General features: G+C 42.7%; 1 protein-coding gene across 2 annotated transcripts in view; it reads right to left on the bottom strand.

Annotated features, from left to right (window-relative positions):
• LOC127599887 (CUB and sushi domain-containing protein 1-like) overlaps positions 1 to 13,979 on the bottom strand; it is a 359,717-nt gene that overhangs the window by 166,205 nt on the left and 179,533 nt on the right. The gene's annotated exons all lie outside the window — the stretch shown is intronic.

Below are 13,979 nucleotides of genomic sequence, written 5' to 3'. Positions count from 1 at the left end.
AATATGAAAAAGAACTTTATTGAGGGCTTATCATCACAGATGCATACTTGGGAAGGTTATCGGGTCCAAAACAAAAAGAATGAAAAAGACAGCTGAAGAAAACAAAAGCATCACGCGACAACTGCGTAAGCTGGAAGACGGCGGCAATCTCGTACAAAATGGCTCCAGAAATGTGTTATCCCTTGAGTCAACAAGCATGTTTCATCAGCTAAGTGCTCCATTTTTAGAATCTTTACATAAAATTTCGATGGATGCAATATATATATATATATATATATATATATATATATATATATATATATATATATATATATATATATATATATATATATATATATATATATATTTATATAGCACTTTCACGTGTGCGTGTGTGTATATATACACACACACACACATACACACACACACGCATGCATGCATGCATGCATGCCCACATAAGCCCCCCCCCCAACAGACACACACACACGTGCGCCCACCCACTCACACTCACAAACAGTATGTACACAAGCCCCTGCGCAGAACCCCTGGATGAAACTCTATCAGATGTGACTGTTTGTGCCTATGACATTGTCAGAGTGGTTTACATGGAAATTGTTAGTTGTTGTACACCTGCTGAGATGAAATGTGAATTGCTCTGTGTAACGTTTTTTTTCTAGATAAAATTCCTCCAGACACGACTATGGAATATGAAATCAACCAGCTGGCGCTCTGCAGGGATTCCTCTGGAAGCTTATTTGTGTCAACAGTGTGATGCTGTGAGCCAACCTCCTCATCATGAATGTAAAAATGTCGAGTGATAGAGGTCAGTTGATAAAGTCATTAAATAGGGCAATGCAAAACCATATACTTATTCCACACAGGATTGGCTCCTGTATGTTGAGTTGTTTACGTACGCCTGACTGTTGTTTGTGGCTATACAGTACACCAAACATTGAAAACAGATGATGTGGCACGGGCATCTGGTTAGGATGCCTCCCAGATGCCCCCCGATGAGGTGCTCTGCGCACATCACCCCGAGGAGGAGGCCCTGGGAACGACCCAGAGCACGGTGGAGTGATTATGCCTCCCAGCTGATCTGGGAATGCCTTGTGATTCCCTTTGAAGAGGATGGGAAAAGGGAAGTCTGGGTTTCCCTGGTATACTGCTGCCCCCACAACCCAAACCCAGCCAAGCAAAAGAAAATGGATGGATTGATGGATACACTGATGGGTGGAGTTTCCATTTACCGGTTAACGATACATTTTGTTTTTAATTTTGTGTTGATTGTTTGGTTTGGTTTGTTTATTGAACGTAAAACATATACAGTAATAATACAGGAGTATACAGGAGCTGTTTCAGATTTATTCCAGAACAGTAGAAAGTTGTATCATTAGCAAATAGGACAATTTAAATTGTTTTGAGACCTTGCAGATATCATATATAAAAAATAAAAAATCCTCGTCTCACCACTTGGGTGGTGTCCGTCCCTCATTCAGCTCGGGTCCTCTACCAGAGGCCAGGAAGCTTGAGGGTTCTGCGCAGTATCCTTGCTGTTCCCAGCACTGCACATTTCTGGACTGAGATGTCCGATGTTGTTCCCGGGATCTGTTGCAGCCACTCATCTAGTTTGGGGGTCACTGCCCCGAGTGCTCCGACCACCACAGGCACGACTGTCACCTTTACCTTCCAGGCTCTCTCCAACTCCTCTCTGAGCCCTTGGTATTTCTCCAGTTTCTCATGTTCCTTCTTCCTGATGTTTCCATCACTTGGAACCGCTACATCCACTACAACGGCTTTCCTCTGCCCTTTATCTATGATCACGATATCTGGTTGGTTCGCCATTACCATCTTGTCAGTCTGGATCTGGAAGTCCCACAGGATCTTCGCTCTGTCATTCTCCACCACCTTCGGAGGTGTTTCCCATTTTGACCTTGGGGTTTCCAGTCCATACTCCGCACAGATGTTTCGGTAGACTATGCCAGCCACCTGGTTATGGCGTTCCATGTAGGCTTTCCCTGCCAGCATCTTACACCCTGCAGTTATGTGTTGGATCGTCTCAGGTGCCTCTTTGCACAACCTACCCCTTGGGTCTTGTCTGGTGTGGTATATCTGGGCCTCAATGGCTCTGGTGCTCAAGGCCTGCTCCTGAGCAGCCAGGATGAGTGCCTCTGTGCTGTCCTTCAGGCCAGCCCTCTCTAGCCACTGATAGGACTTCTTGAGATCAGCCACTTCAGTTATGGTCCGGTGGTACATCCCGTGTAGGGGCTTGTCCTCCCATGATGGTCCCTCTTCCAGCGCCTCATCTTCTGTTCCCCATTGTCTGAGACATTCTCTGAGTATGTCATCCGTTGGAGCCTTCTCCTTGATGTATTCATGGAGCTTGGATGTTTCATCCTGGACAGTGGCTCTCACACTCACTAGTCCCCGGCCTCCATCCTTTCGGCTTGCGTACAGTTTCAGGGTGCTGGATTTGGGATGAAACCCTCCATGCATGGTTAGGAGCTTTCGGGTCTTAACATCCGTGGTCTGAATCTCTTCCTTTGGCCACCTTATTATTCCTGCAGGGTATCTGATCACTGGCAGGGCATAGCTGTTTATTGCCCGGGTCTTATTCTTGCCATTGAGCTGGCTTCTTAGGACTTGCCTCACTCGCTGGAGGTATTTGGCCATAGCCGCTTTCCTTGTTGCCAGTTCGAGGTTGGCATTGGCTTGTGGTATACCAAGGTACTTGTAGCTGTCCTCAATGTCTGCTATTGTTCCTTCAGGGAGTGAGACCCCTTCAGTGCGGACTACCTTTCCTCTCTTAGTCACCACCCGACTGCATTTCTCAAGCCCGAATGACATCCCAATGTCGCTGCTGTAGATCCTGGTTGTGTGGATCAGGGAATCTATGTCCCTTTCGCTCTTAGCATACAGCTTTATGTCATCCATGTAGAGGAGGTGACTGATTGTAGCTCCATTTCTGAGGCGGTATCCATAGCCTGTCTTGGTGATTACTTGGCTTAGGGGGTTCAGTCCTATGCAGAACAGCAGTGGGGATAGTGCATCACCTTGATATATGCCACATTTGATGGACACTTGGGTAAGTGGCTTGCCATTGGCTACAAGTGTGGTTTTCCACATCCTCATCGAGTTCGCAACGAAGGCTCTGAGGGTCCTGTTCACCTTATACAACTCCAAGCATTCAGTGATCCATGTATGTGGCATCGAGTCATAGGCTTTCTTGTAATCAATCCAGGCTGTGCACAGGTTGGTACGTCGAGACCTGCAGTCTTGTGTGACTGTTTTTTCAACCAGGAGCTGATGTTTGGCTCCTCTGGTATCTCTACCAATGCCCTTCTGTGCTTCGCTCATGTATTGATCCATGTGTCCACTTATCTTAGCCGCAATGATGCCTGACATGAGCTTCCATGTTGTGGAGAGACAGGTTATTGGCCGATAGTTGGATGGGGCTGCACCCTTTGAGGGATCCTTCATGATCAGGATGGTTCGCCCTTCGGTTAGCCATTCTGGGTGAGTCCCATCCCTCAGCAGCTGGTTCATTTGTACTGCTAGGCGCTCATGGAGTGCTGTGAGTTTCTTTAGCCAGTAGGTGTGGACCATGTCCGGGCCTGGTGCTGTCCAGTTCTTCATATCTGAGACTTTTTCCTGTATGTCTGCCACTGTTATGGTAACTGGGTTCTGTTCAGGGAGGTTGCTGTGCTCCTCTCTCAGGGTCACCAGCCATTGTGCACTGCTGTTATGTGCAACCTCCTTCTCCCATATGCCTTTCCAGTACCTTTCAGTTTCCAGTCTTGGTGGGTCAGCTCTGTTGTTAGGACCCTGCCACTGAGCGTACACTTTCGCAGGTTGTGTTGCGAACAGCCTGTTTATTCGTCTGGCCTCATTCTCTTTCGTGTACCGCTTTAGGCGACTGGACAAGGCTTGGAGCCTTTGTTTGGGAGTTTCGAGTGCTTCAGGTATGGTCATCTGGATGTACCTCTCGGGTATCGGCCTTTTCATCACACCTCTCTGGGCCTCCGTTAATTGACTCACATCTTTCCGGGCCGCCTTGATCTTAGCCTCCAACCGTCTTTTCCATGGTGGGTAACGTATCTCATGGCTTCCATGGTTGCTCTTATAGCCCAGAGTCTCCAGGATCACTGATGCTGAAGCGTATATCAGCTCATTGGTTTCTGTGATCGTTACGGTAGGGATCGCCCTCAGTGCTGCATTCACACTTTCTATGAGACTTTCAGATGGTACTTCACATAGCCGTTGTAATTGGTTTCTAGGTTGCCCAGCTTTCATTCTCGCCATGATCTTAGCTTTCAGGTCAGTTGCTGCCTCGCTCAGCATTTCATTCATTGGGGCTGGCCACCCAATCTCATCATCTGCATTCATTGGGGCTTGCCTCCCAATCTCTTGTAAGACCTCCTCCTCTGATGTGGCAGCCTGGGGCCCTTCACCATGGAACCTGCGTTGTACCTCATCAATCTCAAGTTGTGACAGCAGTTGCCGTTTGTGGATGTTGGAACACTGAGCTACTAGTTGTTTCGCGGTCAACCGTGACTGTGGGTTTCGAAGTATCCATTTAGCCCACATTCTCTGCATGTAACCCCTCTGACTAGGGTTGCTTGAGTAGTAGCATTCCAACAGAGCCATGTTATTGCATCTCGCCCATCTCCGCTTTGTTCCAGTAGCCCATTTTTCATCAAGGTGCTCTGGTTCCCCAGCACCTGACGCAGACCTTGTTTGGCCGGGCGACGTCTGAGCCGGCATGTCATTCGTTTTACTGTCTCTCATCATTGTATGAGGTAGGCATTAGCGTGAAGGATCTTGCCCAAGGACCCACACTGGATGGTGTTTTGTGCTCATTTTTGCCCCAAGCGGGATTCGAACCACCGTCTCCCGTATGCCAAACCGATGCCTTACCAACTGAGCTATCCAGCCGCTTTTATATATATATATATATATATATATATATATATATATATATATATATATATATATATATATATATATATTAATTAGAAAGAAAACAATAGTGATAAATATGACACTACTGTTTCTCCAAAGAATATAAAAGAATTACCATGTTTTATATATCGTGACATCTGACAAAATGATTTTGTTGTACTGTATTTGAATAAAGGCTTTTTGGATGATTGTCACTGTGCACAAGAGATAACTGCACAATATAATGTCTAAATTTAAATGCTCCTGAGTTTGGGCAGGGTTTACGATGCCATCTCCTGATCACAAGCTCATCAGGTTGTCCCGTGCAGACCATGAACAAGTGACCTTGGTCTATTGGGAGGAACTTTACATGATAATATTCACCATCATAATTATACCAGAGAGTTGTTTGTGGATATGAGTTGTTAACTGACAGCATGTGCTACACCGTGGAACAAACGGTGTTGGGGTGAGGCACCTGAGGCTGCGCAAAACACATTGCTTATGCAGTGAATGAAGTTGTGACCGTTCTTTTTTTTTTTTAAAGAAATTGCTCTGAAATAGCCGATGTATTAATGATGTCAAGATTCAAAGATAAGATACCCTCAAATGAAGGCTGGCCTTGAATTAACCCAGATGTAGTGATGTGAGAATAGATGCTTTACAGTTCAATCTTTTAACAGGTGTAAACTATTTGACGGACGACATTGTTGCAAATACCGATAAAACAAGTGAAAATCACGCAACAACAAAACATTGACTGATTTCATTGTTCAGTGAGAGGAGTCCAATATAGTCACTATACATAACTAACAAATGACAAAAAATGCATTGAAGAGAGACACTGAAAAATAAATGGGGCTCATACATTCTGCGTGTGCTCCATTATTCATTTGGACTGGCCATCCGCCTGACACTGAATGAGGAAATGACAAGAGGTCAGGGAGGAGGAGGACTGAGAGGAAGATGCAAATGAGAGATGACCACAGATGGATCTTGGAGGAGGGAAAGAGAGAAGTGGAGCAAGCTAATGACCAGCAGATCTGTCTGAAGCCGAAGTGATAAGGCAAGTTGTAGGGAAACAGGAATAAATGTCATGGGCCAAATTTAAAAAGAGGCCGACATGGACAAGGAGAACATGAGGAGAGATGGTGAACTTGAGGGGGTGGAAATCCACCTAAATCAATTATTAAGAGAAAGAGAGAGAGAGAGAGAGAGAGAGAGAGAGAGAGAGAGAGAGAGAGAGAGAGAGAGAGATGTGGGGAGGAGTAACCTCATGAGGCAGGTTACAGTGACTGTGAAGTGTAAATGAGTCTGGACATAACAAATAAGAGGAAGTCAAAAAAAAAAAAAAACCGCAGGATGGGGAGGTAATGTTGGGGGACAGTACAGAAGGAGGGTGGAGAGAAGAAGCAGGTGGAAACATTTCCAGAGCTACCACTCTCTGCTTCACTAGTGATAAACTAATTCGAGAAGTATTGTAATACCCTTGAGCTACAGTTGTTTTGGCACATACCCTTCTTATTGGCCATAACGTCTTACTTTATTGATGTAAGGTTAACACAATCATTGAAAATGTTAAACCTCTGCGACAAGCATAATTTAAAGACATTTCTTGTATACACGTGATAAAAGTTCGATAAAACATTCGTCACGTCTAAGTCAATCAGAACCTCAAGCACATTTCGAAATTTATGTTTGGTTTCTAAAGTCCAGGTGTCTTCTAACAGCAATCCTCTTTTCTTTATTGCCAAAAGTTGAAGGAAATGTTGCATCCCGCTGTCTAGTTTCTAGACAGTGACACAGTATGTTAATTGAACTGCTGTCATTTGGAGACATTGATTCATACAGCTGTGTGTCATCTGCATAATCATGATAGCCAACAGTGGTGTTCCGAAGGATTTGACCCAAAGGTAACATACACAGACTGGGGAAAAAAAGGGGGTACAAGGTCTGAACCTTGAGGGACCCTACACCGATCAGATTAAAAACTTACTTAATTTACTTACCGTATTTTCTACACTAAAAGGCACACCTAAAAGCCTTCCATTTTCTGAAAAGCTCACAGCGCACCTTAAAATCTGATGCACCTTGTTTATGGTTATTACGGTAATATTTTGACCCCATAATGGCTCCTTGCTAGAGACATGCTTACAACGCAGAGTTCAAATTTAAGGCGACACAGTTGAACACAGAAATAGAGCACAGGCAAAAGAGTTCAATGTTCACGAGTCAATGTTATAATTTGCTGTTGGTTAAGTAAACTGTGTTGCTGCTTTATTAAATACGTTTTACTGACATCTGATCGTTGCCATTATCTTGAGCGTACCTCCATCTAGTGGATGCATTGTACATATTAAAATACTGTGAGTGACTCGTGACCAGTCTCGGGTGCACCCCCGTCACCAAATGTCATCTAAAATAGGCATCTGCCCACCTACAGGTACATGACCCTGACAGATTGATCATTAGGGTCGGGGTGCCCAAATCACATCCTATCACATCCTAGCCCCTATCCCTGTTTTAGAGCCCAACCCCAAAACATCAGATTCATATGATCAGGATCATTATGAAGCTTCTGCAAAGCTCCCCGATGGGCTGATCATTTGAATCAGGTGTGGTGGGATAGGGAGATGCCTTAAACAGCCTGGATAGGATCTCTTGAGGACTGGGCTTGGGCACCCTTGCATTAGGGGTTGCGCATCAGAATAGGCCAATTTCCAAGTACCAATCCTACACATGTATGTTAGACATGGGGAAGAGTACCATGTTCGTGGTATTAGAATGGGATTCTCACTCTTGCTGAACTTTACAGATGTAAATTTGATCCACTTTAAAAGGTGTACTGACATTTTCTAAGTCTCTCTTTGTGTTTGGGGCTGCTGTTGAATGTTACTGCACTTCTCTCTGTGGGAATAAGAGGTCCCACACCAATCAAGATGGCTGAAGCAGGGAGGTTGACGCTGATAGGGGTGTGCGTGACTTTCTGCTGTTTGTGATGAACAAAGATGGGCAATCTGCAGGGATATTGAGTTGGTATTTCTTCTGTTTGCAGATGTTGTGGCATTGTTGATTCATTAACCCGCAATCTGCGTGTAATGAGAATGAGCATGTCTGGGTTCTAAATGGATTTGAATTTTAATTGAGGCTGATCAGCCCCCAAAAAAACTGTTTTCATAATTAATTGTTCTATAGAGACTTAAAAATAGTTTTGTATTTTCATAGGAATTAAAGGCACAATAACAAAGTAGCTGTATTCAGTTTTAAAAAAAAAATCAAATAAATTCAATAAATGCCAACTTTAAAATAGGGATTTGACGGGCTGGAACGTATTGGATAATGAACATATGGATAATAGTTTCATCATCAGCAGTGACTGTAGTAATGAATGAATATAATAATTGGCAACCAGGGCATTTTAAATGAGGGTAAAGTCTGAAGTAGACTGAAATGGAAAGGGTTCATTTGATGTGAACATTTATAGATTCCATCAGCCTTTCAAAATTAGTATAACAAACTGCTGCTTATTAAAATGGTTGCTGCCTAATGTCAGCTGGGATATGGTCCAGCATGCACGTGATCCTCATGAGTATAAAGCAGTTCAGATGATCGATGGATGGATGCACTATCTCAGTGATTTTACAATAGATTAGGGCAAATTATTCAGTTTTTACTGCTGGAAACTTTGGTGAAATAAGTGTGAGGAAAAGTAGTAGAGAGAGGGGAACAAATTTGATCAATTGCTCCATTCATCCGGTTTAAAGTAAAGTAGCACTGCAGAGCCTTGGGGTGCTGAGGCAGAGTAGGAGTGGGAGATGCTCGGAAAAGAATTGTGCAGGAAATTGGAAACCATTGACATTCCATGTATTGTGATCTGATTTATGCACATTCAAAAGACAATTCATTTGCTTCTATCTTGCAATCATAAGCAAAGAGAATTAAAAATTTTAATCTAAAGCATTGGTTTGGCTATCAATACCTCTCATTAATACAATTAATAAAAAAGTTCAACCTACAAAAAGAGTAGGTTGAAGAGTAGGCTTCCCTAGATTGTGTAACACTCCCTTCAGAGACACTCTCGTTTGTTTGTTTTTCCCAGTGTACCAATGATGCCACAAAATCACCAGTGCTCAATGATGACAAATTAAAAATTAAGTTTGGTTGAATTGCATTTGAACTAATATGATGTATTGAATGAATATATTTCAAAAGTCTGGTTTCAGTCACACAAAGCCAAAACATCACTTCCTGTAACACCATGAAAACAGATTGAAGGTTTCAATGGACACTCGAGGAAAAAAATAAAAATGCTGCTACATTTGTTTTTCGGTGATATCCGGAGGCCAGGTATGGTCAACACAGGGAGGGAAACAAAAATCGAAAACAATGTCATGATATTACCATAATTTCATTCTGATAAGCATGAAACAAACAAATCAATTTGACCAGTTAGTCTACCACCCCAAAAAAACAACAATAACAAAAACCCCTCAAAATGGTCCCAGTCCAATCAATTACGCATGTGTGTATGTGCATGCCTGCTCATGTGTGTGGGTAGCATTGGATGAGGGTGCATGTGTGACAGCCAGTCAACGTGACATGGAACCTGCCAGCTCGTAGACAGAAACATGGAACAGGAAATTGCTTTGGGGACAACCAATCAGAAATAAAGCTCCCGGTAAACAGGAACAACTCATCGCAGTGGTCCTGTCATCTGTCAATCATCCTCACAATGACCTGCCCAGATACTTCAGTGAAGCAGTCAATCATGTCTTAATCCCATATATGTAGAAATGTACTTTGTGTTACTTGGGACTGTGTGTAGCAGCAGAAGCAGAACTTTTATCTCTGAATATCTGGAAGACTTTTATGCATGTGAAATTTCCATGCGGATGGAATCACAAACATTAGTTGTTTTATGTTCTGATACCACAAGGCCGTGATTAACAGTTCATCGGTTGTTCTAGTACAGGGGTGCCCATTAGGTAGATCCTGATCTACCGGTAGATCTAAGACAGGTCCCAAGTAGATCCGAGGAGTGTCAAGGAGAAAAAAAAAAACCCCCAAAAAACCCAACCATTTATGTCTCTTTGTGCATGTTAGTAATATATATATTTTTGTGTTAATGTACGTTGCACCCTAATCATCCTATCAGTCTCATTTTCACAAAAAAATAAAAATAAAAAATAAAATAAAGCAGGTAAATCTTGAATTTACGGTGGCGCGTGATTACGTCACCGGAAGTTGTTTGCGCTCAGCAGTCTGCAATTGCAGCTTGTAATCAGAGCTGTTGCGCTCTATCTTTTATCGTCATTATTCTCATTCGGAGTTTGCTTCGTGTACAATTCACCGAGGCCATGGGCAAAGAATAGGAATGTAGGAGGGCCCAGGGAAGCACTTTAAAACTGTACGTGTGAGCTACGATAGTTAACAGGCTGCAAAAGTGCATCGCATGCCTCAGTTTCAGGCTGTTTCTCATCATGGCGTGCATTTGTGCGTGTGTGTGCGCGCGTGTGTGCCGGTAAGGGTAGATCCCGGGAGGTTAGTTGATCGAAAAGTAGATCTTCGGTCCAAAAAGTTTGGGCACCCCTGTTCTAGTAACTGCTATGATAATAGTATAGTTGGCTGTAGTTGGCATCCATCCATGAAGCTATAGTGTAATAGAATTGGATAATTAATTATAACAGAGACCATTTTTTGGCATTTTTTTTAAATCAGAGATGCAAATAATTTCAGCATGAGGTGGATTTTTTTTTCATGAAATATCTGTTATGAATCATAAGGCACGGCAAAATCTGTATTGTGCAAGCTTTTATAGGTCAAATTTAAAAAACAAAAATGGAACTATCGCAATCCTGATGTGCTAGAAAGAAAAGGAAATGCTTTTGTTTTAAAATCACGGTCAAACATAGATTTAAGGAAAGCTCTCTCTAATTAAAATTTGCTGACGACCAATGTTAAGGAACTCTAACGTACCGGTAATTTTGGTCCCTTTTTCTACCAAGTTCAACCATTGAGAAGGGCATTTTTTAAAATATTTGAATTGTTAAATGTTGACAAAGATAACAGGATGACAACCTCCCACCAAACATAGTGGTACAGTACCTAAAGTATGGATTTGGGCGCAGATACATATTTGTTAACCAAACTACGTTGTCGCTCTCTGCCTAAACGGGATATAATAAGACTCAAATGCCTGGTTTTTGAATAAAAAAATGTAATTATTCAACTAAATTATCAAATTTATAAAACATAAATGGTATCTACAAGCTGTAAAAATACATTTATAAAAGAAACTTTTGAAGGGAGGTGCACGTGGGCCTCCACTTAAGCCTCAGTAGCTCCAGTAGCATCTGATCTGTTGACCCGAGGCCCCGGGCAGGTGTGTAGGAGTAGAGGAGCTCAGAGAGGTAAGGCTGGGAGAGACCATACAACGATTTGAAAACAAAATCTTAAAATGAACACTAAATGATATAGGGAGTCAGTGAAAGGAGAGCAAAGTATGGAGTTATGTGCTCACTCCTACAAGCTCCCGTTAAGAGGCAAGCAGCAGTGTTTACTAAATGGAGATTCTTGTGGGAGGGCTGGACGACTCCAAAATAAAGTGCATTACAGTAATCCAGCCGAGATCTACTGAAGGCATGGATTACTGTTTCTAAATGTTGTTGAGAAAGGAGAGGCTTTACTTTAGGCAGCTGCCTAAAATGAAAAAAAAAAGGTGGATTTAACAACAACCCCAATTTGCTGGTCCAATTTAAAAGTACTGTCCAATTCAAGCCTAATGTCTTAAAATAAGAGGACAGGGCACCCAGGTCAACGGGGTGGGATAAACAAGGGCAATTTGGGACCGAATACCATGAATTCTGTTTCCCTTTCATTGAAATTCAAGAAACTGAGTAATGTTCAGGCCTTAATTTCTTCCACACAGGACCAAAGTGAATTTATTGACAAAGCATATTTTTTGCTTAGCAGGACATAGATCTGACTGTCAATGCTTTCTTGAGACGAAACCCAGGGGATCTAAATGCAATGAAAACAACAGGGGCCCCAAAACAGAACCCTGTGGAACACCATACGACAGAGGGGCAGAGTAAGACTCAGAGCAACCAAGGCTCACAGATAAAGTTCTGTCTCGCAAATATGATCTTCACTATCTGATGCTGCAAACGAGCCAACAGAACACTGTGGTCCACCGTATTGAACGCTGCAGTCAGGACCAACAAAATAAGAAACACAGGGCACTATTTTTGGACCCAGCGCAATACTACGTCTAACTGTGCCCATTTGTGAAATGTATTTTGGTATTATCTTTGACTTTGCACAGGTAGAATTGGGCCGTAGGCGTCATTTGTGGCATTGATCGCCACTGTGGGATCAAATGTAGTCGACTCCAGGCCAATCTTAGGACCCACCGCATTTTCATTAAATTTAGGTCGGTTGAAGCGCATGCAGCGCTTCACATTGCAGATGAAGAAATAGACTTGCTGGGTTGAAACAGTCTTGGTTTTATTTCCACTTGTCTTCACACACAATAAGGCAGTGAGAGGTGTTGGAATTGTTTATGGACCGTAGTCGTTTATGACAGCCAATTTGTCATCATGTCAGATCTTGACAAACTGTAAAGTTAGCACATCTGACGAGATTGGAAAATTTATAACATTGCTGATATTATATGATGTGATTAAAAAAAATCAAGAGTCAGTCCCCTCGTCTTTCGGTTTCAAGCTTAACTCATCCTCCAGAGACCTCCAACATTTTTGCTGTTGTGCTCCACAGGACAGATGGACACCTACTACTAGGTGGGACACTGGGGTCTTTTCATAAACATCACATCAAGTTAAAAGGCTTTGGTTGCTGATGCTGACCGTGCCTTCAATAGCCCCGCACCCTGCCTAATCCGACAACTCTCCAAATCCTGCACTGAAGAGGACTGGGTGATTTTGGTCTTTGAATGTAAGCTTTCACAGATAAGTCAGACGAGTATATGCGTGCATACGTGTGTGCGCTATCTGTCAGTGCCTGTGGACAACAAGCAACAGCTCAAGCTGTCAGCGGGCCACTTAAGACCTGACACCGACATGCAGACATACACATAAACGGCATCACGAGAAAGCCTCGCTTGATGTGTAACTGCTCAACTGGCGACAAGACTAAATACGCAATTATTCGCTCATCCTTTTGTTTCTGTCGAGCACCATCATCTTGAGCCCCCTTTCACGCCGCTCATTTATCTGTCCACCAATCAATTCCAATCTCACCACACACAATCAAGAATTATTTTTCAGCAGACGACATTGTTCTTTATCAACAGGCTGAAGATGCTGATATATAAATAAAGATACAAGTCCAATACAGTCACAGTTAGACAGCCTGGAATAAATCTGTGTGACCTTTGCATGCAAACACCTGCTCTCACTGATATTTGTGTTTACAGAACGAGACCAAATGCCATGTCACTTTGCGCAGCGCTGAGGACACCACTGAAATAAGAACATAAGCCTTGGATGAATTATTGCATTCGAGAGGATTACAGAGTAGAAGAATTATGTGTATTGTCAGATTTTATTTTTTTTTAACAATTTAATCGACGTTCGCATGGAAGCAATTTATTTGTTTCAGTTGAACCAAAAGTCATTTGTCTTACTGGAAGAAGGAGAGGAAAACGTAGTGTCACAAAAGGCTAATGAGGTCCTTCGGGAATGGCGGCCTTTCAACATTTCCACAATCAATTGATGATTTATGAACAAACTGGAAAATCGGTCTCAATAAAGCCAAAAATCACCATAAGGACTACTGATGTTATTTTCCAAACACAAATGGCCTCAATGTCATCTTTGTTGCTGACATGGTGGACACGATACTTTGTTTAGCCTTTCTACATTTTCTCAGTAACTAATGCATGCATGCTTAACTAGCAGGCAGCCTCTACCTCTGCTCAAACGCATTACGCATTTAGTGAAGAGAAAGGCATGAAGTCCAACAGTGTACTAAATTCAGGAAACGGATGCAACACAGCAGTTGGAACAAACTGCCAAATTTGAAACACAAACATTGGAGAT

Source organism: Hippocampus zosterae, chromosome 4 (genome assembly GCF_025434085.1).
Source record: "Hippocampus zosterae strain Florida chromosome 4, ASM2543408v3, whole genome shotgun sequence".
NCBI classification, from domain to species: domain Eukaryota; kingdom Metazoa; phylum Chordata; class Actinopteri; order Syngnathiformes; family Syngnathidae; genus Hippocampus; species Hippocampus zosterae.
This window is presented reverse-complemented; position numbering and strand designations above follow the sequence as displayed.